Genomic DNA, 24,417 nt, shown 5'->3' with positions numbered 1-24,417 from the left:
TTGAAGTCGTCTTTATTAAGAGAGTTAAGAATATTTTCAAGTTTTCAAGATAAAAAATTGAGTGGAAGATTCGGATTATTTTTCTTGTAATTATTTCAGAAACAGAAGCTAAATCTCTTATCTGTTGTAAAATTATAAGTGATGTACTGTAATGCTAGCATGGGCATGATTCCTGAATTTTATCAGGTTTTCCCCATTTGCAGCTTCTATATACATGATCCAGCCCCGGTTCAAATATAAAGAATAATCATCACGTTTTATAACAAAGTGCTGTTTTGTGGGTTCTTTGTTCCTATTATTACATGTTTACATTTAAAGATAAGGCAGCTGCTCTTGATATTCCTGGGGCCAGTAAAATTGAAAGAGTTAATGAAAGGGTGTCAATCTTTTCCAGACAGAATATTCATGTAGCTTGAATTATTTATATTTTTGATAATAAACTAAGAGGAGGTATCTGCCTTTCTTAGATTATGAGTTAGATGAGGAGGTGCCGATACAGCTAAGATGATGGACATCAAGTAGTAAACGTTGTTTTCCTTAATCATGTACATTGGCTGGAGGATCTTCTACCCAGAAGGAAATTGCCCACGATCCTGTGGGACTACAATGTCTATGATCATTAACATTTCTCAATACCTGTTATGCAGCAGACACTTTACAAATGTGATTTCTTTTCATCCTTACTACTCTTTGACAGAAAAACTATTCCTATTTTATGAAAAAGAATATGAAGCTTAAAAATTCTAAGAAATACGTTAAAGACTGTTATATAGTACACATTCTGCCAACCTAGAAATACAAATACTGAATCTTTATAATTAAAATTCAACACAACATTGCCTTGAGTAATGAGTGGGGTCAGGTCTTTTTCTGTTAGGTTGCCAAATTACTATGAATTAAGAGCTCTTAAGTAGTAAGTGTATTAGTGGTTCTACCACTTTTTAAATATTTAAATCTTTTCCCAATTACACTAAAATTTATCTTATTGTACCTGGACCCAGAATGAACTATTCTGATTAACAAAACACTCTGGCTAATAAACTGTTAGGGGAAGACTACTAATCTTTAAGAAGTAGCAAAATTATATGCACTGAGGATTTTTTTCTTTCCTTTGGCCACACTATGCGGCATGTGGAATCTTAGGTCTCCGATTAGGGATTGAACTCCTGCAATGGGAGCATGGAGTCTTAACCACTGGAGGGTCTTAACCACTTCAAGGAAGTCCCAATTGTACGCATTTAATATAAACTAAGCACATACTTTGTTGATTCAGGAAGCATGTAGGAGACAGTAATCCTGGAGGGTCAACATGACAAAGATCAGTTATAATTTCACAAGGAAAGCAGAACAAAACTTCTTAATAGAGATTTCTAGTTGTCAAAATCTTAGATGTAAAGAACTAGAAGGCACCTCAGAGATCCTCCATCTAAGCCTTGTATTTACAGCTGAGGACTCAGAGACACAGACAGCTGGCAGCTGAAGCGACAGACCAAGGTCACTCAGGAGCCCAGCGGCAGCCACAGAGGGACCAGAACACACGGCGGCTAGTTTGGCCTCGCTAGGCCTTTTCATTGAAGTCACAGTGACCCTACTTACCTCATCATCATTTAGAGTAAAGCAAAAAAGGAAAGATGCTGTCACTTGCCTTCTGAATCTGTTGATTTCCAAGCAACCACAGATCTCTCTTTTGTTCTGTTCTCTGTGACAGCTATTTCCTTAACTTCCCCAGCACAATTAAGACCCCTGAAGTCACGCTGTAAATAGACACAGCAAGGAACGTGCCCCTTCTTTGAATGGCTTTTGATTTTTCTCTCTTTTTTATATGATTTTTACTGGGATTGAAATGTAGAGAGGAGTTCTACCAAGCATTCAATTCCAGCCTTGCAATTTAACTTGCCAGGTTTAACTGGGGGATGATGAATCAATTATTTACTTAGCCGGCACCATTTTCCTGTCCCTTAAATCATATTTAATTTCAATCTATTATAATCCATTCTCAGTGCTGAACCAAAACCCTTGATACGCTATCTGCTTACAAGATGGTTTCTCACGTATAGCATCAAAGCACTAAGTGTCTTGTGTACATTTACAGATGACAGACTGTGTCTGCTGAGATGTGGTTCATGTGCACACTTGGGAGATTTCTATATTTTACAGCTTTAACATATCCGGCGCCATTTACTACCCAGTAAAAAACCACCGGAATAATCTAGATCAATAATCTATTTAATCTAAAAAGTCATCATTCATGTAAAATGAGACTTCAATATTTTTTTGAAAATCATCCAGATCTTTTATTCCCACCTCCTTCACAACAGAAAGTCAAAACTCTAAAACTATTTGAGATATAAAAGCCAAATGCAGTGTACGAGACAATTAAATCCTAGTTTGGGGGGAAATATATATGGTACATTTCGAAGGGATAATTACACTGGGTGTTACATGATACTAGAGAATTTGTGTTAATTTTCTTATGTATGAAAATGGCACAGCAGTTATGTCAGAACATAACCTTATTTTAGGGATAACATCCTTATTTTTAGGAGATGCAATAATGAAGTATTTTTGAGCAAAGTGTCATGATGCCTGCAACTCTTTAGATAGTTTATTTAAAAACACAGAGATGAAACATATGTGGTAAAATAGTAATCTGAATTTAAGTAGTTGATATATAGGTATCCATTGAGCTATTTTTCCCATTTTCTTATTTTTTTGAAAATTTATAATAAAATCTGAAGTCATTAAAATACCACTTTAGAGAAATAATTGAGAATTGCTTAGCTATATACACCGTACGCGCCCCTCCACCCACTTCGAACCTGACCACTACCAGGGGAACAGGGAACCCCAGTCTGGGCGGGGGATGGGACAGTAACAGAAGACAGAGAAAGCAGCTGTTTCACAGAATGAGTCTCCAAACAGCAAAGATAAACACTGTGAAGAGAAGCAGAGTTCAAAGGTAGGTGAGGCTGCAATAATAGGGCATCCACCTATTTCACATGTGTCTTTCCAGGCCCTGGAAACCTCCACTTGGGTTATTCAAGGAGGAGTTGTGTGCAGCCATGGGCACACCTGTATATAGCTTTTAGGCTTTGTGGCAAAGGGGAGAGGAAGGTGCTAGGTGCTCAGTCACTTCAGTCGTGTCCAACTCTTCGTGACCCTATGGGCTGTAGCCCACCTGGCTTCACTGTCCAAGCGAGTCTCCAGGCAAGAATACTGGAGTGGGTGGACATGCCCTCCTCAGGGGATCTTCCCGCCCCAGGGATTGAACCCATGTCTCTTCTGTCTCCTGCACTGCAGGTAGATTCTTTACCACTAGTGCCACCTGGGAAGCCCTGAAGACATGCAAATGTCCCAATTTTCAAAAGGGAGTAACGTGTTTGGCACTTAGAAAAAAGAGTGGTTTAAAACCATGCTTCATTCCTACATATATTGCATTATTATGTTGTCTATCTGAAACTAGTATGTTATAGGTCCATTACATATCAATTAACAGCAAACAAACCCCAAATCTCGAGCTTCTGCACCCTTTGAAGCCAGAGACCAAAAGGTGGCAGTCATCACTGCCACGTAGGTTTCTAGAATCAAAGCACTCAACTCTTGGGTCTTATGAAAACCTTCCAGCCCACATGGAAAAACTAGGGGCAGGCTGTCAGTATAAATAGGCTTATTCATATCTAGTTAAAAAATTTCTCAAGAGGGCTGATGAACAAGTCAATGTCAACCTACAGAGAGGTTTTAAGTGTTCCAGTAATTCACGTGTATCTTTTTTTACTTCTACTTTCATATAAGACTGAAATGAATACCTACTGTAGGTGACCTACCAAAAATATTGATGAACGAACATTATGGAGACGGTGACAGACCAGAGAGAAGGGCACTAAGGGACAATGAGAACCCCTGTAGACCTGTGAGATGATCCACTGGGGAATAACAAGGCAATATGAGAGCCACTTCCGTCTATTCTTAAACTTTAAAAAAGCTAAGCTTTGCTAATATTCTAAATGCATTCAGTGATAGTGATATTGTCACCTGGTCTCCAGTGGACAGGTTGGCTGGTCAGGTAAGGTATACAAGGAGCCTGAGGGTTTCTACAACGACATATGATGAAAACAGTCTCCTCTGCTCCCTTTCATTGTATGTTACCACACACAGCTGTTTTGTTGAGCCCCATTAAGTGGATTTATGGGTTACATTACCTAGTTTTAACTACGCCAATCTTCCCAAAATGGACATCTGGCTTAAAAAAAAAGATTTCCACAAAGAAACTGGGGACTGAATATAATACTAACAAAGAAAGCACAAATGAACAACAAGAAAATGGCAGAGTTCATGCAGCACTATTTACAATAGCCAGGACATGGATGCCACCTAGATGTCCATTGACAGAGGAATGGATAAAGATGTGGCACATCTATCAATGGAATACTGTTGTTGTTGTTTAGTCACTAAGTCATGTCTGACTCTTCTGTGAATAGCCTGCCAGGCTCCTCTGTCCATGGAATTTCCCAGGCAAGAATACTGGAGTGGGTTGCCATTTCCTTCTCCAGGGATCCTCCTGACCCAAGGAGCGAACCCGTGTCTCCTGCACTGGCAGGTGGATTCTTTACCACTGAGCCATCAGGGAAGCCCCACAATGGAATATTACTTAGCTATAAAATGGAATGAAACTGGATCATTTGTAGAGACGTGGATGGACCTAGAGTGAAGTAAGAAAGAGAAAAACGAATATTGTATATTAACTCATGTATGTGGAATCCAGAAAAACATTACAGATGAACCTATTTGCAGGGCAGGAATAGAGATGCAGATGTAGGGAATGGACAAGTGTGTGGACATGGCAGGGTGGGCCGAGATGAACTGGGAGAGTGGGATTGATGTATGTGCATTGTCTTGTGTAAAACAGCTAGTGGGAACCTACTGTATAAGGTAGGGTGCTTAGCTAGTTGCTCTGTGGTGACCTAGAGGGATGGGTTTGGGGGTGGGGGGGAGGTCCAAGAGGGAGAGGATATATGTATACACATAGCTGATTCACTTTCTTATACAGCAGAAACTAACACAATGTACTATATCCTAATAATGCAACAACTATACCCTAATAATAATAATAATAATAAAGCAGAGTGTACTATGCCAGATATAAGAGATAAAACAAGAATGATCTTTCAAGAGCTGATCAGAAATCAATAAAATTTTTTGAAATCATCAAAATAATTTGAGATACAAATTTGACTCATTTTTGTGAACCTTGCCTTAAGTATATATTAATATTACGGCTTGAGATATTAGATAATGATGTAATTCTTCCCAGGTGGCTCAGGGGTAAAGACCCTGCCTACCAATGCAGGAGATGCAGGAGATGTGGGTTCGATCTCTGCATCGGGAAGACCCCCTGGAGAAGGAAATGGCAACCCACTCCAGTAGTCTTGCTTGGAAAAGTCCATGGACGAGGAGCCTGGCGGGCTACAACCCATAGCATCGCAAAGAGTCAGAAGACACTGAGTGACTGAACATGCATGCATTAGCTAATGACATATGTATATAAATTATAAACTCCCAGATACACATGTATCGAGGGTGACTACGCAAAAATTGTTTACAGGTGAAGTAATCAGTAAAAAATGTTTAGAGAAAATAATCTGAACACAAATTTCAAAATAAGCTTGAAGACAGGCCATTTTTAACGAATGATATATAAATGAGACGAATGCAAAAAAGTCCTACATTTCCGGTCAAAACACCCAATATACAAGTAAGAATGCAGGAGACCTGCTACAAAGCAGTTCACGTTAAGCCAGACTTGGCTTTGCAGCTGACTGTCAGCTTTGTGCCAGGGAACGGCGGGCGTGGCTGGAAAAAGCCTGGACCAATTCTCATGTTGCCTTCCTCCGGGGAACTCGAGGGTTTAGAAACAGGGATCCAAGCCTCACTGTATTCTGTTGGTCCACAGATGGAAGCCTGTTCAGTTTTACAAGAAACATACAAGCTTCCAACAGGCCCTGCTAGGAGGCTGGACTAAAAACCCTCTGAAGTAATTCTAGCTCTGAATTCTGAGCCTGTGAAGACACGGGTGCAGAATCTGGATAAGAAGCAAACAAAATTTAAACAGCTTAGTTTGTTTAATCTAACAGTCCAATGGATGCGGTCAGCAGCCCACTCAAATATAACTCCATGCCAGTAGGACCTGTTTCTTCGTCTTCATCTTGTTCAATATTGTAACCCATCAACCGAGACAGTGCCTGCTGTCCAATCGGTGTTCAACAAAAGTCTGTTATCACGGGAGGGAACGCCTCATCACTGGAGGTGCGCATGAGAAGGCTGCAGAGGTTTCATTTCTAAGGAATTTCTGACTTTAAAATGCTACACGCTATATTTGCATACAATCTTTTCCTCAGCAAATTAAAATATCACTAGCACAGACCTCTGAGCCTCTTACAAGTTTTTAATTCAACACTCCAGATTTCTATGCGTGAGATTCTCTAGTCACATCAATTCTGATTTTTTTTTCCAAATGACCTAGGATTTTCTTTCTAAACTTTTTTTAAAAATTTTCTGACAATCTTTTTTTTTTTTTATGGTTCATCCTTTTTTTTTTTTTTTTTAAATAAATTTATTTATTTTAGTTGGGGGCTAATTACTTTACAATATTGTAGTGGTTTTTGCCATACATTGACATGAATCAGCCATGGGTTTACATGTGTTCCCTATACAGAAAGATTCTTGAAGTCAATTCTGCTGGGGATTTGTAAACAATAATACTTTGTCTTATCTCTCTCTACCCAAGAGACTGCAAATAAATATAAAAATGAATGTGGTATAAAAAGCCTCAGATTATTTTAGCTAAGGTTTAAGGAAGAAAAAAATTAATAAGGGGCCATGAAAATATATGTACGGGAAGAAAAAGTAGATCCAGCCACATATCAATGTGATGACAGCACAGAGTCGCTATTTGATATGTTCTGCAACTTGACAGGACAATAGAGAATCATTCCTTAAACCATCCCAGTTTATTATAAGTTAGATTCTTTTTTTTTTAAAAAAAAAACTTCATGTGGAAATGAATGCAGGAAATCATTGCCCAAATTATGAATATAAAAACTATACAGTATACCCTGAAGCAGCACCGAACATTATCTTTTACGATGTTCAGTTCAGTTCAGTTCAGTCGTGTCTGACTCTTTGCGACCCCATGGGCTGCAGCATGCCAGGCTTCCCTGGCCATCACCAACTCCCAGAGCTTACTCAAACTCATGTCCCTCGAGTCGGTGACACCATCTAACCATCTCATCCTCTGTCGTCCCCTTCTCCTCCTGCCTTCAGTCTTTCCCAGCATCAGGGTCTTTTCTAGTGAGTCAGTTCTTTGCATCAGGTGGCCAAAGTATTGGATTTCAGCTTCAGTATCAGTCCTTCCAATGAATATTCAGGACTGATCTCCTTTAGGATGGACTGGTTGGATCTCCTTGCAGTCCAAGGGACTCTCAAGAGTCTTCTTCAACACCACAGTTCAAAAGCATCAGTTCTTTGGTGCTCAGCTTTCTTTACAGTCCAACTCTCACATCCATACATGAGTACTGGAAAAACCAGAGCTTTGAATAGATGGACCTTTGCTGGCAAAGCAATGTCTCTGCTTTTTAGTATGCTGTCTGCTGCTGCTGCTAAGTCGCTTCAGTCGTGTCCGACTCTGTGCGACCCCATAGACGGCAGCCCACCAGGCTCCGCCATCCCTGGGATTCTCCAGGCAAGAACACTGGAGTGGGTTGCCATTTCCTTCTCCAGTGCATGAAAGGGAAGAGTGAAAGTGAAGTCGCTCAGTCGTGTCCGACTCTTAGCGATCCCATGGACTGAAGCCTGCCAGGCTCCTTCGTCCATGGGATTTTCCAGGCAAAAGAGTATTGGAGTGGGGTGCCATTGCTGTCTAGGTTGGTTTTAAAACAAGTTTGCTCATCTCTTTTAAAATAAATATCAAATATCTGTTTTCCTGTCGGTAGCAATCATCAGTTAGCATGTTCTGTAGACCATGTTAAAAAGACACTTAATAATTGACACTTTATGTGGATGAGAAGAACTGTCCTTGCAAGTCCCTAGGGTAGGTGGCAGTCTGGCTGGTCTTTTCAGGAAGCCTTGGAGAAGCACTAACCCTCACTACTATCCAAGAAAGACAGGCTAAGCAGTCTTGGGACAATGCCCCAAATGTTGTCGTTTTTCCTGGGTGTCACAGTAAGTCTCACCAACCTCATGACGGAAGCTGTGCGGCTCTCTGTGATGTGTGTGTGCTCAGTTCCTTCCAACTCTCTGCAGCCTGTGGACTGTAGCCTGCCAGGCTCCTCTGTCCATGGGATTTCCCAGGCAAGACTGGAGTGGGTTGTCACTTCCTATTCCGGGGGATCTTCCCGACCCAGGGATCGAACATATGTCTCTTGCATCTCCTGCACTGGCAGGTGGATTCTTTACCACTCGTGCCACCTGGGAAACCTGTGATGAGTGTGGCAGAGGAAGGATCCCTATGTTGGAAGAGTTGAAATGACCTCTAATGGCTAAAATGAACTGCAAAACCCTACAGTGTTAGGAGATGCTAAAAATGTGGGCCTCCTGGATGATTAAATTCCACAGTGATTTCCGGAGTGTGTGAAAAACACATTGTTCCTTCAAGCATAATCTAAAGGGCAAAAAAAGCAGGTCATTGTTAAATCACTGCATCCCATCACCAAGATTAAAATACAAAGAAAAGCGTATTCACATCTGAGTTTCTTCATTTGTGCAATAATCAAGCGGAAGTATTGTGAAAGAGCCCAGATAACACAGTATCCAAATTCAAGGTGGAGTGGAAGGCGCAGTCTCTACCAAGAGAAATATCAAAATGCAAGACTGAAAATACCCAGCTCAGGTCTCTGTCAGTTCGTGCTCGCAGAGACGGGGAGGCCATCTTGCTGTTTGCCATCCCGAGATGGGGAGCTGTCAGGAGAGAATCAGGCGACACTGTGGCTCCCCAGGCCTGGGATGACAGAAGCCCTGGAGTCCTGGGCCACGACAGATGCTGGACTGAGATAACCAAACAGAATAGGAAACGCACAGAACAGCAGCTGGGCCAGACACATTCAACTTCCCACCTGCTGTTGATTTACACATTCATCTCTTACACTCGCTCCCAGCCCATGTAAAAATGTGCCAGCACGTCGAGAAATTAATCAATTTGGGGAAAGGCAGGGAGTTATCCATGGTTGATTTTATATTCTTTCTGTAAACACATTTGTGTGGCACAGAGGCAGCTGAGCCCAACAGCAATGGCTTTTTCTGCTTTCTGCTGTAATCACCCATACACCTGGGACTCACACGGCTCTCGCTGCTGTTTTCTTAGATGAGAAATTTCTTTCTTTTTTTTTTTCCCAGGGTAAAGCTGGCTTTGGAAACTAATTAGATACGTCTGTGTTTTTTCGTTTGGCTTCTGAGGACACTCTGGCCATCTAATTTGCATTTCTGTCTTGTCCCTCCCTCGTTGCCTTTGTTGTTTTTCCTTTTGTCTGAACAGAGAACAAGAATGATTTCCAAGCACGGCTGGTCAAACATGCTACACTTCAGAGTGTGCGTCTATATACGAATGTAAAATTCAAGTGTCTCATTTGCTGCAAAACAACCTTTATTCTGAAGAACATTTCGGCTCAAGGAAATGCTGTTTCAAATGTCTAATTCCCCACTGTGATTTCCTTTAAAGTTCTAATTAGTTGAGCCCAGTAATGAATTCTGTAAATTGCAGTGTCTCATTTAAAGCATTTAAGGTACAGAAGGCTCTAATAATGAGTTTTGCCATCATTGGTCTTTGAAGAAAGTAATTTTGAAATGTAGGTTTCATATTTTGGGAGATGTCAAACATCTCAGAAACAATCACAGTGCTGAGCCTCAAATTAATATTTGTTGCTTAATGCCATCAAAATGTCACATTAATGAGTAATTAACAACATTTGTACATAATGTTATTTCCTTCTTTCTGCAAAGGCCAACAGCGTAAATGGAGAATTCAAGCCATGAAACATCTTTCAACAGATATATTTTCAGAGTTTCCATTTTAAATAACTTACTACCAGGTCTATAACTGTCTTCTTTAATGGTCAGCAAACAGCTGGGTTTCGAGATAACACAGTGAACATAAAATATTCATGTTATTTGAGCTATTTCTACATTTTACTAATATTCTTTGATTTGCTGGTCTTAAAGGGGAAAGAAACCATCACCACTGACCCCCCGCAAAACCCACACACTTTTTCTTAAAAAGAAAGGTTTATCTGCATCAACAACCTCCTTCTGTTATGCTCTGCTTGGGGACAACTAAGTTTCTTTTTTTTCCATATCTGACTTTCAGGCTTTCCTTCTCTTCTTGACCTTAATTGAAACTTGACCCTCTTGGGGTACACGCTCCACTTTCTCACTCTCCCCAGGACAAGCAGGGAGCCTCAGCCCAGGCCTTCCCAGGCATCCTCTTTCCATGTCCCTTGGCGCTCATGCCTGGATCCCCAGGAGCCTTGCAGCCATTCAACTCCTTAAGGTCTGTTAACCCTCTTTTGTCTACACCGGCCTCCATCCTCTCGTCTGAGATGGGATCAACGATTTGGAAACCGCTCTCTCCCGTAGCCCAGCCTCCTGCCCTGCCATTCTCCCAAGCCTCTCAAGTCGGCTCCCAGCCCCGGCACATCCCCACCATGCGTCCTGTCCATTCCCAAGCCTGGACTGCAGATGGTGAGGACGGAAGACACATCCCTGCAACTCTGGTCCGTTACAGACCCGGCCAACTCAGGAAGCACAGCAGTTGCACATCAATCACTTTTCGTGTGCCTCGTGGTCTTCCTCACCCAGACCCACAGGAACTGGGCCAGGCTGTTTCCCATCTGCTTATCCTCCCAGCTTCTTCCGAATTCCCAGCTGGGATTTTGGGAAGAGGCTGGTCGCCGGTACCACAGACAAGGCCAACCCTCTGGTGTGTGGACCCCTCACCTGCCGAGCATCCCACCTTCACTCTTTACTAAGCAAGGAAGATCCTCTCCAGCCTGCCTTCCCCACGAGCCCACACACATCACACACCCCAGCCCACTGCTGCTCCTCTTTCTTCCTACACTTAGCCTCTCTCTACTGAGCAGCTTTTCTGACACTTTTTTTCTTTTAAAAACAAAAGCAAACCCTTTATCTGACCTGCTATTATTCCTCTCATTTATTCATCTCTCACCTCCCATTTCCTGCCAAATTCCTTGACTCTGCACTCCCATGCATAGGCATGCTGCATTTTTATTCACTCCTCTCTTAACCTTCCAAGGCTGGCCTCCTTCTAGCTTCACAGTTCTACTGACAACAGCATTCTGAGTCCACTAAGCACCCGCCTCTTGACAAATTCCTCAGCACTGCTCTTTCCTTCCCTCTTGATCAGTAGTTCCCAACACCTCTGGACATAAGGATCATTACTGAAGATTTTTAAAAAATACAGTGTCTGAACTGGGTCCTACTGTACACATTCAGATTTAACTGCTGTGGGATGGGGCCCAGTCACTGGTGCATTTTCTAAAAGCATTCTGGGTTTGATATGGGAAATGTCTGTATTCCCCTAAGTTTTGCTATAAACCTAAATCTGCTCTAAAAAACAAACTCTTAGGAAAAAATAAGCCCCTCGGGTGATGCTAATGTGTACCAGGTGGAGCCCTGTTCCTCAGATGATCTCAACCCTCCCCTGGAAAGTTCTCTGTCTGTGTTCCAGGTGTGGTGCCCCTTCTCTGCTCATCCTGACTCTTTTTTTCTCCCCTCACTTCTGGTTTCTATGCTTCAGCCATGCCTGTACATTTTCTCCAAGGGATAGTCCCCTATCCCACACACGTGTTCCTAATAGTACTAATTTATAATTCCTAACACTAATAATGTCCAGGTCTCATCTATGGCAGAAACCTAAAACCCAGTTCTCCAGCTGTGCGTTTCTTCTAGCTGCATATTTGCTGTGACGACCAAAATGATCTAATGTCTAAAACCATCTCCATCTTATCAGCCCTGTTCCTATCATTGCTACTATGTATTACGGTTTATTTCAATATGCTGCTGCTGCTGCTGTGTCGCTTCAGTCGTGTCCGACTCTGTGTGACCCCATAGACGGCAGCCCACTAGGCTCCCCCATCCCTGGGATTCTCCAGGCAAGAACACTGGAGTGGGTTGCCATTTCCTTCTCCAATGCATGAAAGTGAAAGGGGAAAGTGAAGTCACTCAGTCGTGTCTGACTCTTAGCGACCCAAAGGACTGCAGCCTACCAGGCTCCTCCATCCATGGGATTGTCCAGGCAAGAGTACTGGAGTGGGTTGCCATTGCCTTCTCCATTATTTCAATCTAAACTGCATTAAAATTAAAATCCTGATTAAGTGAAGTGTCCACTCTAGAACATCGCTTACCTCTAAATTAATATAAAAGTAAATAAAACCACAAGTGAGACTTATTGTGTTCTATCAACTATGTTAATTTTTGGACAAAAAGGTCCTCCTCAGAACTTCCAGGTGTTCAAGTTGGGTTTAGTAGAGGCAGAGGAACCAGAGATCAAATTGCCAGCATCCGCTGGATGATCATAGAAAAAGAAAGGGAATTCAAAAAATAAAATCTACTTCTGCCTCATTGACTAAGCTAAAGCCTTTAACCGTGTGGATAACAAAAAAATGTGGAAAATTCTTAAAGAGATGGGAATACCAGACCACTTTACCTGTCTCCTGAGAAACCTGTATGCAGGACTGGAAGCAATGGTTAAAATTAGACATGGAACACAGACTGGTTCAAAACTGAGAAAGGAGTATATCAAGGCTGTATATTGTCACCCTGCTTATTTGACTTATATGCAGAGTACATCATGTGATATGCCTGGATGGATGAAACACAAGCTAGAATCAAGATTGTCAAGAGAAATATCAATAACTTCAGATATGCAGATGATACCACCCTAATGGCATAAAGAGAAGAGGAACTAAAGAGCCTCTTGAGGAAGGTGAAAGAGGAGGGTAAAAAAGCTGGCTTAAAACTCAACATTCAAAAAACTAAGATCATGGTATCTGGTCCCATCACTTCATGGCAAATAAATGGGATAATAATGCAAACAGTGACAGACTTTATTTTCTTAGCTCCAAAATCACTGCAGACAGTGATTGCAGCCATGAATTTAAAAGATGCTTGCTCCTTGGAAGAAAAGCTATGACAAACCTAGACAGTGTATTAAAAAGCAGAGACATCACTTTGCCAACAAACGTCTATATAGTCAAAGCTATGGCTTTTCCAGTAGTTATGTACAGATGTGAGAGTTGGACCATAAAGAAAGCTGAGTGCCAAAGAATTGATGTTTTCAAACTGTGGTGCTGGAGAAGACTCTTTTGAGAGTCTCCTGGACAGCAAGGAGATCAAACCAGTCAATCCTAAAGGAGATCAACCCTGAATATTCATTGGAAGGACTGATGCTGAAGCTGAAGCTCCAATACTTTGGCCACCTAAAAGGAAGAGCCGATTCACTGAAAAAAGGACCCTGATGCTGGAAAAGATTGAGGGCAAGAGGAGAAGGGGGTGGTAGAGGATGAGGTGGTTAGATAACATCACTGACTCAACGGATATGAAAGGAGCAAACTCTGGGAGATAGTGAAGGACAGGGAAGCCTGAGCGCTGTAGTCCATGGGGTCACAGAGTCAGACACAACTTAGCCACTGAACAACAACAAGCCGACCTGTACAATAAGTGAGGAAACCTGCTTTCAAATCTCCTCGTCACCGATCATCAAGAAACAGCTAGGCCTGGGGTTCCCATTAAACATGCTGATGGTTAAATTGCCCTGTATGTATTATCTGGCTTTGCCTCCATGACACAGCAGGTGGACCTGGCACTTTGCATAGTCCTGCTCATCCTTGATTTCCCAAGAAGAGCACAGAGGAGCATCAACAAAGTATTTGGTAAAGAAAATAGTTCCCACATTGCTCTCAAAGGCTCAAAGTGCCAATGACATGAAACATCCAGGATAAGGAGGCAGGATGTCTGCCTGCCCAGGGCACACACTCAGTCTTTTTTTTTTTTTTTAATGGATATATAGTTGATTTAAGGCTTTCCTGTGGCTCAGCCGTTAAAGAATCTGCCTGCAGTACAGGACACACACAAGACATGGGTTTGATTCCGGGGTCAGGAAAATCCCCTGGAGGAGGAAATGGCAACTCACTCTAGTATTCTTGCCTGAAAAATCCCATGGACAGAGGAGCTTGGTGGGATACAGTCCAAAGGGTCACAAAGAGTCAGACACGACTAAGCATCTAAGCGCACATAGTTGATTTACAGTATTGTGTTAGTTTCTGCTATACAGCAAAGGGATTTAGTTATATGTATGTGTGTGTGTGTATTCTTTTTTATATTCTATTCCATTATGGTTTATCACAGGATATTGAATATAGTTTCCTGTGCTATAGAGTAGGACCTTATTATGCAATCTATATATAATAGTTTGCATTTGCTAATGCCATCCCTCCTCATTCCTTCCCCCTTAGCAACCACAAGTCTTTTCTATGTATCTGTAAGTCACACACCCAAGTTTGATGAAGCCAAGCATTTTCTTCACTTTGCTCTGGAGCCCCTCATGGCTCCAACACACTACATCTCTCATGTCCACTCTCTGTACACCCCACTGGCCAAGTTTGTTTTCTGCTTCAAGAACTGATTCTACGATGTACCCTTACAACTGCTAACAGTGCTGTTTAATTCTTTCCAGCCACCTGCCTTCTCAAATAATGAAATGGCCAAAACAGGCCATGAAAATCACATTGAAAGTATCCCTTTAAGCATGTTTTTGATGTTTTCTTACAAACACGATATTTGTTTTTAAAAAATCAGAAAATGATTATTTTTTTCTCAACCTGCCTTTCCACAAGTGAATTGCTTCTCTCCTTGTAGCCGCTGTCCTAGTAGAGCTCTGGGACTGTGGTTAAACCACATTGGTTGACAATATCACAGAATTGCCCCCACCAAATAAATCCTTAAATCCCACCCTTTTCACTGTTCTCACAAACTCACGGGCACCAAGAGAACTTTTGGAAAACAGTCCTTTTTTTTCCATCAGGAATTCAGGCCCATGATGGGGACAAGTTCTGGTGCCCACAGTCCTCCTGGATAAACCAAGCTCTGGTAACACGTGTCATAGCCTGATCCAACGTGCCCGGAGGGAATGGGGAAGGCAAAATGGAAACCGTCAGCCACTTAAGATCTACACAGTGCTCTCTTCCCTTCGTATGGATTACTGCAACAGGACAAGCTTCTTCCACTCATGACACAAGGAGATCTGACTTGATAACGAACTCTCAGCTCACATCATTTACAAGAGATGATGCCTATTATCCAGAAAAGACAACCATCCCAGAGTGAGGGTAATTAATAGGTAGTATGGGGGACCACGGGATTCCACAGCCTCTGCCTAAAATGTATAGGAAAGGGAAGCAGGGGAGAAAATGATGTGCTGGGTGACAGGACGAGGGATGACTGTCTGCCAGTTACTAAGCCTCAATGGATGTTCAGTACCTGGAGACACTAGGCTTCAGGGCTCACCGTGTTGAAGACTTTACAACACAAGAGACAGTGCTAACTCAGTTTGGGAATGCACATGGCAGAATTCATCCAATCAAGAAAGGTGGTGTACCCATGTTCACAGTAGCACTATTTACAAGAACAAAGATGTGAAAAAATCCGACTGTCCACGGTCGGCTAAATGGATAAGCAAAATGGAGTACGTACACTTACAATGGAGTACTATTCAGCCTTAAAAAGGAAGGAAATCCTGTCACCTTCTCCAACATGGATGACCCTTGAGGACATTATATTAAGCGAACTAAGTCAGTCATGGATGGACATATATGATGCTACCACCTACCTGAGGTATCTAACGCAGTCCAATTCATAGAAACAGGTAGTAGAATGGTGGTTACCAGGGGTGGGGGAGAAGGAGAAGAGGGGAATTGGTAAAGAGTTTCAGTTTTGCAAGATGAGAAAGCTCTGTAGATCTTTTAAACAACCATGTGAATATGTTTAAACACTACTGATCTGCACACTTAAAAATAATTAAGATGAAAAATGTTATGTGTTTTTTACCACAATAACAAATGCAAAAAAAAATATGGCTAGTGTGCATGTGTGCGTTCAGCAGTTACAAAACAAAAGTTTTCCTACTGGGCAGAGAATCCAAATGGTGTCTATCCTATCATGTTACAGGGATAATAAAACCCCAAACCGGACTCATTACTGATTGGACTAATCGTGCTTCAGTGACAATCGAGACAGAGCGATATTAACACTCCTCTCATCTCCTTTCATGTAATATTTCAGTCTTTATAAAACTTAACTGATCACTGTGAGCTGATGGTAAAAATTCATAATACAAAGACACCCCCCCCCCCACACACACACCTGTGCCCTGTTTCATGCCAGCCACGGGAGAGAGGAAATCCATCAGCCAGTTGTGATACTAGAATTGGGGGCCCCACAGCCAATCTCTTTTTCTCTTAAAAAAATTCCCAGTGATCAAAATGCAACTCTTTCTTTCTTTGCTCTATGAGTTGGTGCTGCTTCCAGCAAATTAATACCATTTGCAGTTCCTTACCTTTTGGTGTGGATGAGGAAGAGATGAAGGAATTTCACGGCAACGGGTGGGACACCGCAGCCGATCACCAGGTTAGAAAGCAGAGAGCAATAAAGAAAAGGGAGGAGAAAACTGTTAGTTTACGTCCTTGGAAAGAAGGACAAAGTACACTCCTGAGTAGCATCTATCGCGTGAGGAACGCAGCAAGAGCACAATGTGGAGATATTTTGAAACACAGTGACATGCTTCATCACAGCAACCTCTCCTTTCACCATAATTAGAAGCCTGGTGCTTCTGGCACCAAGAACAAAGACGAGCTCTCCGGCATCGACTGCAGACCTTCCTCCCAGAGCTTGTCTTTTCCTAGCGATTGACTCTGTTACTAAAAACATCATTTTCCTTCAACAGGGCAGAACAACGGGCTCTCTGGGTACAGATTTCTCTCCTTGCACCCCCTTTTCCTGAACCAAAGGGAAGAATTCCACTCCTAGCACCTACATCCGACACATGGGCACCAATTACTGGTGTCTCCAACACCTATGAGAAGTGCCCTGTGAGAGCATAGGGCAGGATGTGTGGCCGCCGTGTAACAGGCCTTAGGTGTCAGAACAGCGTTTTGTACTCCTGGAAGGTGCAGGACAGCCCTCTTCGGGCGGGGTCAGGCCACCCCCTCTCCCATCCTTGTAACAGCTGTGCTGTCAGAGATACAGGGCAGGACAAGTGGACAGTGGTGCTCACACCCTGCAAGTTCCAAGACACACACACACACACACACACACACTCTCTCTCTCTCTCTCTCTCTCTCCCTCTCTCCCTCTGTCTTCCTAATATGCTGGATCCCAAACCCATGCACACCCACGTCAGAGCTGTGTGGCCAAACTTAGGAGAAGGAAGTTGTGTTGATACCGACGTCCTGAAGAAAGCACAATGCAGAAACCATGAAGCAGAGAAAGGGAGGGTGAGGGCCCTCCCCAGCCCCGAAGGGACGCGCAATCCCTGGAGCTGAGATAGACTAAATAGATGCGATGTGGGGGGACCTGTCTTTTCTTGTTATAAAAGGCAAATTCTCACAGCCCAGCTCAAAATTTAGGTCAGAGTCTCCTGGGAGCACTGTCTTTTCTTACACAGCTTACAGACATTATTTCAAGGCCTATTGTTAGCTGCATGAGGTGAGCCTTGCACAGAATATGCTTACAACTCAGGCGACTTTTTTAGCCCTGGCAGCGGGCGGGAATGGTGGGCCTGGCTGAATATCAGCCCAATGCCTGGTCCAGCAAGTTGAAACAGCGTCCACATGGCAGCAAGTTGAAACAGTTTCTCACTAAAAGCATGACGCGTCCCCCTTTCATCCTATCAGTATCCAGCACAGAAGGATACACAGCTTTCAGTCAGGGCAAAGGATGTAGTTAATCTGGATCCAGAGGGATCTAGAGCTCCTGGTTGGGGCAGAGATGACTAACTATTCTCCAAACCCACTTCCCTTCCTCCTGGGCGCACAGCTGAACCGCATCCCCGGTCTCCCTTGAAGTAAGCCGTGGCCGTGCGGCTTCGTCCAGGCCAATGGCCCACAAAACAGCCAGCTCAACTCGCCCCTCTCTCTTCCTTGGTCTGCGGGCATGATGGTGATGTCCTGGGTAAAGACAGCAGAGCTCGGCCCCCCTGGGGCCTTGAAGGACTCTGTGGAGCACAGCCTCCCCCTTTACAAGCAAGAGAAACTTCTGCTGCGTGAGCCACTGAGGTCTGGGGGTTTACCTGCCACAGAGGCCCACGTTCCCCTTAACTAATTCACCTGTTCTCATCCCTGGTGAGGGACTAAGCACCAGATCTTAGCTTCTCTTAGATGCCCCTGCCTGCTTCCAACAAATCCCTCCTTTTCCCTTGAGCCAATCTGAACATGTGCTCCTCCTCAATCAATGAATCTCTGGGTAATGCCCTTGAAGCAGATGCCCTAGATGCCCAGTGATGGGCACAGCTGACTGCCCATGACAGGGCAGAGCAGGTGGCTTTGTGGACCCCGCGTGCAGCTCAGAAGGACTGAAAGCATGGAAAGAAGGACAACTGACTGACAGGGCTCACCCCCACGACATCATTAGGCTGTTTGGCTTGGCCTACCTACCATGGAAAAGGCAACTGGGCTTGCAATTAATTTAGAAGGCCCATTAAAAAAAAAAACAAACTTCCTGCTAGTAACTGGAATGTCTTGGATCAGACCACAAGGTCTGATGTCTTCAGAGCTAAATATGAACAGGGAGACAGCTGCTCCCAGTTGGTTTGGGGTCAAGCCTTTACTGAGCATCCCTCCTGTGACCTTTACACTAAGGAAGCAAACTTTCCAGAGGAGGAAATTAAGAAAAGGTCTTTAGTAGATTTCCTCATAATCCATGCTGCACTGTGAGGAGACAATTACTAGGAATTGTTCAGCAAAGGGACACAGCGATACCTCCCTCCACCTTAGGAAACACACACACACACCTCGTAATACACTCCGTACAGCCTGAAGCAGTCACACCCATGACCACGTTCGTTTCTTGCTGCTGGAGACATATCTATTCACTTAATACACATGTCTGGAACATCTGTAATGTGTATGACGCTGGAATTGGGGCTGGAGGGGAAGCCAGGACTCATGATTTATAGTCTCTGTCTTCAAGTTGCTCACAAAGTACTCACAGAAGCAGGACATAAGCATAAGAGGTTAACTAGCATAACAAGCAATAGCACAAATGATGTCACAAAGGTGTACAGCCTCATCACTGGGCAGAATTCAGCCTATTACTTGTATCCAATGTGCTTTTCAAACATATTAATTTGCCAATATCATTATTCCCTAGAACTCCCAATTTCAGCAGGTCTGTGCGATTTCCCCATAACATATATTACTTCAAACTGAATAAATTACTTTTCATTGATTCTAATGTGTTTACTAAGCTTGACAAAGGCAGAAATTTTCTCTGTTTTGTTCACTATTGTACCCCAGTGCCTCACACAATGCTAGGCACAGAGTGGATGCGTAATATTTGTCAAATGAATGAAAACGACTCCAAGTTTGTAAGTACAGAAATGAATAGCAAACAATCACCTTGTTCTTTAAAATATCCATTAGCCCCACACAAAACATTTCAGTTTCTTCCGACTCGCTGAGGACAATAACTAGGAGCCCCCCAGCCTGTTCACCAATGAAAATACAGAGCCTGGCTACAAATCAGTAAGGGTCTCAGTGTCAAACCCAAAATGCTGCGAGACTTCCCTGGTGGTACAGTGGCTAAGACTCAGTGCTCCCAATTCAGGGGGCCTGGGTTTGATTCCTAGGCAGGGAACTAGCTCCCACAAGCCGCAACTAAGAGTCTGCACACCGCAACTAAAAATCCTGCATGCAGCAACTAAGACCTGACACAGTCAAATAAATAAATAAGCCCCAAGATGCTGGGAACTCAGAAGATGCAGTGGGTTAAGCTTATGTTTCACATGGCTATCTGCTTATTTAAATTAGTATGTTGTAACAGGAAGGTGACCCTCGGTCACTCTGTGTCCAGAGGGCCATTAGAGCTATCAATGCCATTAAAAATATGGCAGTAATATTTAATAAGCAGAATGAATGCCTTATATAAAATGCACAGAATAAGATGACAGAACCTGAAGCTACAAGAGCCACATGCTAAATCACTGGCCTATTTACTCAGCTAGCAAGAGGCTGAAAAGAACCTCGGAGGCAGAAGACTGTGCTACTGCTTAACACATCTTTATTCAGGACGCCCACGATATTGTACCACCTCACAAGGAAGCTTGAAACTCAAATTCCTGCTTCTCTCCTAGGAATCTCTGGGCAGGTATTTATTTTACATTCTGTCCTCTCATGGCACGGAGCGGGGGGAAAACTGGCTCTCAGGACTTCCTCCAGAATGCACTATATTTAATCACTAGATGAAAGGACCAGGACTTGGCCTTGTTCGTCTGTTCGTCGCACAGCTGTGACCAAGTGGGCATTTCGGAGAACAAATGATTGATGCTCATCCGTCTTGGTCACTGTAGCTGGCATAAAAAATACAGATCCTTGTCTGCAGCCTGCCCGGGAAACAAACCAAAGAAGAATCTCATCAGAGTGAAGACCAAGCCAGCAGAGATGTACGGAGCTGGTTTCAAGTGCACGAAAAATGACGGAGGAACCCATCTGCCAGGACAACAGTTTAATTTTCAGAAGCAAAACTTGGCCCTATGTGACCAAGCTAAGAATAGATTTTTTATTGAAAGTATCTTCATCTGTCAGACACAAAGAGTCCTCTTGGGAAAACGAGAAGGCCTATATCCCACAGAACTAAGAGGGGAAAGCTGACATTGGGCGACAGGGGTCCCCCTGAGAGACTCAGTCTAATGAAAAGACAAAAGGCTTGAACCATGTGGCTCCCAGACAGAGGACTGGTTTAATAATTCTGCCCTCCTTAATGCTGTACATAATCTCCCCGGGGTTTGATTTTTAATAAATTGTGTGTGTGCGTTGCAGAGTGTGTGTGAGCACGCACGTACACGCACAGACATACACAGGCACACACAGAGACATACACACACAGAGAAAGCACTGACTTTATTAACTCCCCAACTGCTGGCTGAAGAATGTCAGCAATACATGCTGCCCTCGAATATAAACCCTGAACCTCTCACCATATCACACACACGTGGCAGCTACTTTTACCTCTTTCCACCTTTCTCTTTGGGGTCTTGTGCCGACCCTGATAAAGGGAAGCCTAATAAAACGTGGGCAATAAAGCCAATTTTCTGCTGGTGAGGCCAGGCTGCAGAGATATGAGCAAATCATCTCTAAGAATAAAGATGTCCAAAAGGAGCGGGATAGGCCCTCTGCAGAGGGCAGAGGTTAAAGGGCACGGTGGTGAAAGTGACAAAAGTAAGTCTTCATGTCTATTTCCATCCTGGGGTCTGCACTTTGACTTCCGTTTTTACACAATTCCTTCTCTATGGGAAAGGATTGTTTATTGCTGACTCCTGCAGCCAAAGCTCCTGGAGAAGAATCAGAAGAGACCATCAGAAGCCTTGTCTCACTGGCTGATAACTCATGGGGTGCTTGCATTCCCATTTCACGGAAGAGCAAATTGAGGCGTGGAGATCTGAAGTCGCTTGCCCCAGCTCACAGAGCCAGTAAGTAACAGACCTGAGACACAAAGTTCAGTCTGTTGGGTCCACACCTTTCTGTTACACCTGCTCTGTCCCTGCACACACGACCTGGGCAACGAACAGTTACTGAAAAAATGGGCAATGCCGTGGGACTCAGAGTCTATTGGAAGATTCGTGGGAATCTCAGATTCTCAGATTCTAACTGTGGCTGCCAAAACTCGGGGGTGAATGGTGCGTGGTTTAAGTCATGGAGGAGACGCCAGCCAAAGAAATGCACAGGATAGTGACGGGGTCCGCATCTCAGTGCCAGGAAGTGAGTGGCCATGCCTCAGGTGGCACCTAGGAGAAGAGATGGCTCAGCCATGCCCAACACGCTCGGCACCCTCACCCCACCCCGTCCTCTGTGATACAGGAGCCCCCTGCAAGGGTGACATGACCCGGTGCGTGTGTGTGCTAGGCTGCTTCAGTTGTGTCTGACTCCACGCAACTCTTTGCATTGTAGTTTGCCAGGCTCCTCTAGCCATGGGATTCTCCAGGCAAGAATACTGGAGCAGTTTTCCATGCCCTCCTCCAGGGGATCTTCCTAACCCAGGGATTGAACCCAAGTCTCTTACATCTACCTCCATCGGTGGAAGGATTCTTTACCACGAGCACCACCTGGGAAGCCCTGACATGACCTGGTATCTAAGGTTAAAGATGTTGAAGGCAAAAGGAGAAGGGGGCAGCAGAGGATGAAGTGGTTAGATAGCATCACTGACTCAAAGGACATGGAATCGGAGCGAATTCCAGGAGACAGTGGAGGACGGGGCACCCTAGTGTGCTCTGGAGTGTGCCGCAGTCCATGGGGTTGCAAAGCGTCAGACGCAACTTAACGACTGAACAACAACAAAGTCCTCAAGAATCCACAATGGCTTGTTGAAGTGTAACCCATCTTTAAACTGGGACCTACCTACCTGTATCTTTCTCTTTACAATATGAAGACTGCTGCTTCTGATCACTGGCTTAGTTTTGCCCAGTGGCACCAACCATGTACTTTTGTCTATTATAATTACTTTTCCTTTGGGTGGAGATTCAATTACTGCATTCAATGCCTTGCAGCTCTTAATGTTAATATTTTTTATTTTTATCTTCCCATCACTACTCAACTACAACCAATTTTGCTAAAGGCAACGGAAATTTTAAAATGCTATCCCTAAAAGACAATTTCTGACGAAAAAGACATGCATTTATTCTTCCATTATAGTCTACAGTCCCTTCTTTCATAGGAGCAATTAGACCAGGAGCTATACGGCTTCAGTCTAAGCGGCTCTTGGAGGAAATGAGATGGAGCGCTTTTCCACGCACGCACCTCACAGCTCCCTCTTGGCAAACAAGTGGACACGGTGGTTCTGCTACAGCCCGGCAAGTCCTTGTTTACCACAGATTCCATTTGCTGTTCTGAGGCGGGAGAACTGTACTTACTTAGTAACACAATTGGGCATCCCTGGTGGTTCAGTGGTAAAGAATCTGACTGCAGTGCAGGAGATGCAGTAGACATGGGTTCGATCCCTGGGTTGGGAAGATCCCCTGGAGGAGGGCATGGCAACCCACTCCAGTATTCTTGTCTGGAGAATCTTATGGAGAGAGAAGACTGGCAGGCTACAATCCATGGGGTCGCAAAGAGTCGGACACGACTGAAGCAACTGAGCACACACACAATTAACAGAATTACCCGAGGAGCTTTTGTAAAAATGATCCCTCAACCGCATACCTGGAGATTCGGGGCTGGAGCCTTGGAATGTGTATATACAAGCACTCAGGTGGGTTCATGAGGGGGTTCAGGCTTGGGGAACACAGTCCTGCCTAACATATCAGCGGTAATGGAATAGAGACAATCTGGAGTTCACAAAACCTGCAAAAGTCACCACCTCCTTTGAGTTCAACAGTGGTAAAAACATACTTAGCAGGCATCCAGTAGGCATGGGGTCTCACTGGGGGAGACAGCAGGGAGGCACAGACAGCCCACAGGAGGAAGACTTCTCTTCCAGAAGAGGTTTAAGTCTGGCCGTGTCCCTTGTATCCAGATCTGTCTGGTTGCTCTGGACGAAGGCACACTTGTGAGTAACTAGGGTGAGTATCCCGGGACCCGTGCACTCGGGGGGCAGGTCTGCCTAAGTGCACCCTGAAAGGCAGATGATGCTTTCCCCCATGAACCTGTTTATTCTCTGAGTTGTGAGTGAATCTGCACTGTGTTTTCCGGGGCGGTGGAGGGTGGTTGGGTGGTTGAGCAGATTCTTATTGAAAAAGTAACAGTGCTGCCTTTTATGAGAGAAATTTTAATCTAAAACACATTTCAAAACTACATAAGAATGTCAGGGAGACAGGAGAAGCTCGATAATTTGTCAATGGCATCTGCTGAGAATGCAATTATGAGAAAAATGAACTGTAATGGTATAATAGATCTTTTTGTGTTACTTAAAGACTAAGCACTGAAAGAGGAGGGTGATAAGCATAAGGAGAATGTGGCTATAAACACATCTGAATTAATCTCATGGCCACGTGAGGCGACACTCGTTCCACCTTCAGCTCCACCTTGGGATGGAGGCAGCACAGAAAACTCTGTGCTTTGGAGTCATAACATATCTGGGTTCAAATTCTGGCTTCACCACTTTGATGAGCTGTCTAACCTTGAGTGAACCGTGCATATGCCCACCGAA

The 24,417-nt window shown here is 43.8% G+C and overlaps 1 protein-coding gene across 8 annotated transcripts in view; it reads right to left on the bottom strand.

Annotated features, from left to right (window-relative positions):
* The window catches only part of NCAM1 (neural cell adhesion molecule 1), a 357,436-nt gene that overhangs the window by 132,843 nt on the left and 200,176 nt on the right, over window positions 1-24,417 (bottom strand). The window contains exon 1 of one of the 8 annotated variants that reach the window (XM_081544729.1): window positions 19,070-19,273. The exons of the other annotated variants lie outside the window; for them this stretch is intronic. The gene's annotated coding sequence lies outside the window, so the exon portion shown is untranslated. Of the gene's footprint in view, window positions 1-19,069; window positions 19,274-24,417 lie in introns of those variants that run through there. 8 annotated transcript variants of the gene reach the window in all.

This window comes from Giraffa tippelskirchi, chromosome 11 (genome assembly GCF_054371585.1).
Source record: "Giraffa tippelskirchi isolate mGirTip1 chromosome 11, T2T-mGirTip1v1.2.pri, whole genome shotgun sequence".
Taxonomy (NCBI): Eukaryota; Metazoa; Chordata; class Mammalia; order Artiodactyla; family Giraffidae; genus Giraffa; species Giraffa tippelskirchi.
Note: the sequence above shows the minus strand (reverse complement) of the source record. Positions and strands in the feature narration are given on the sequence as shown.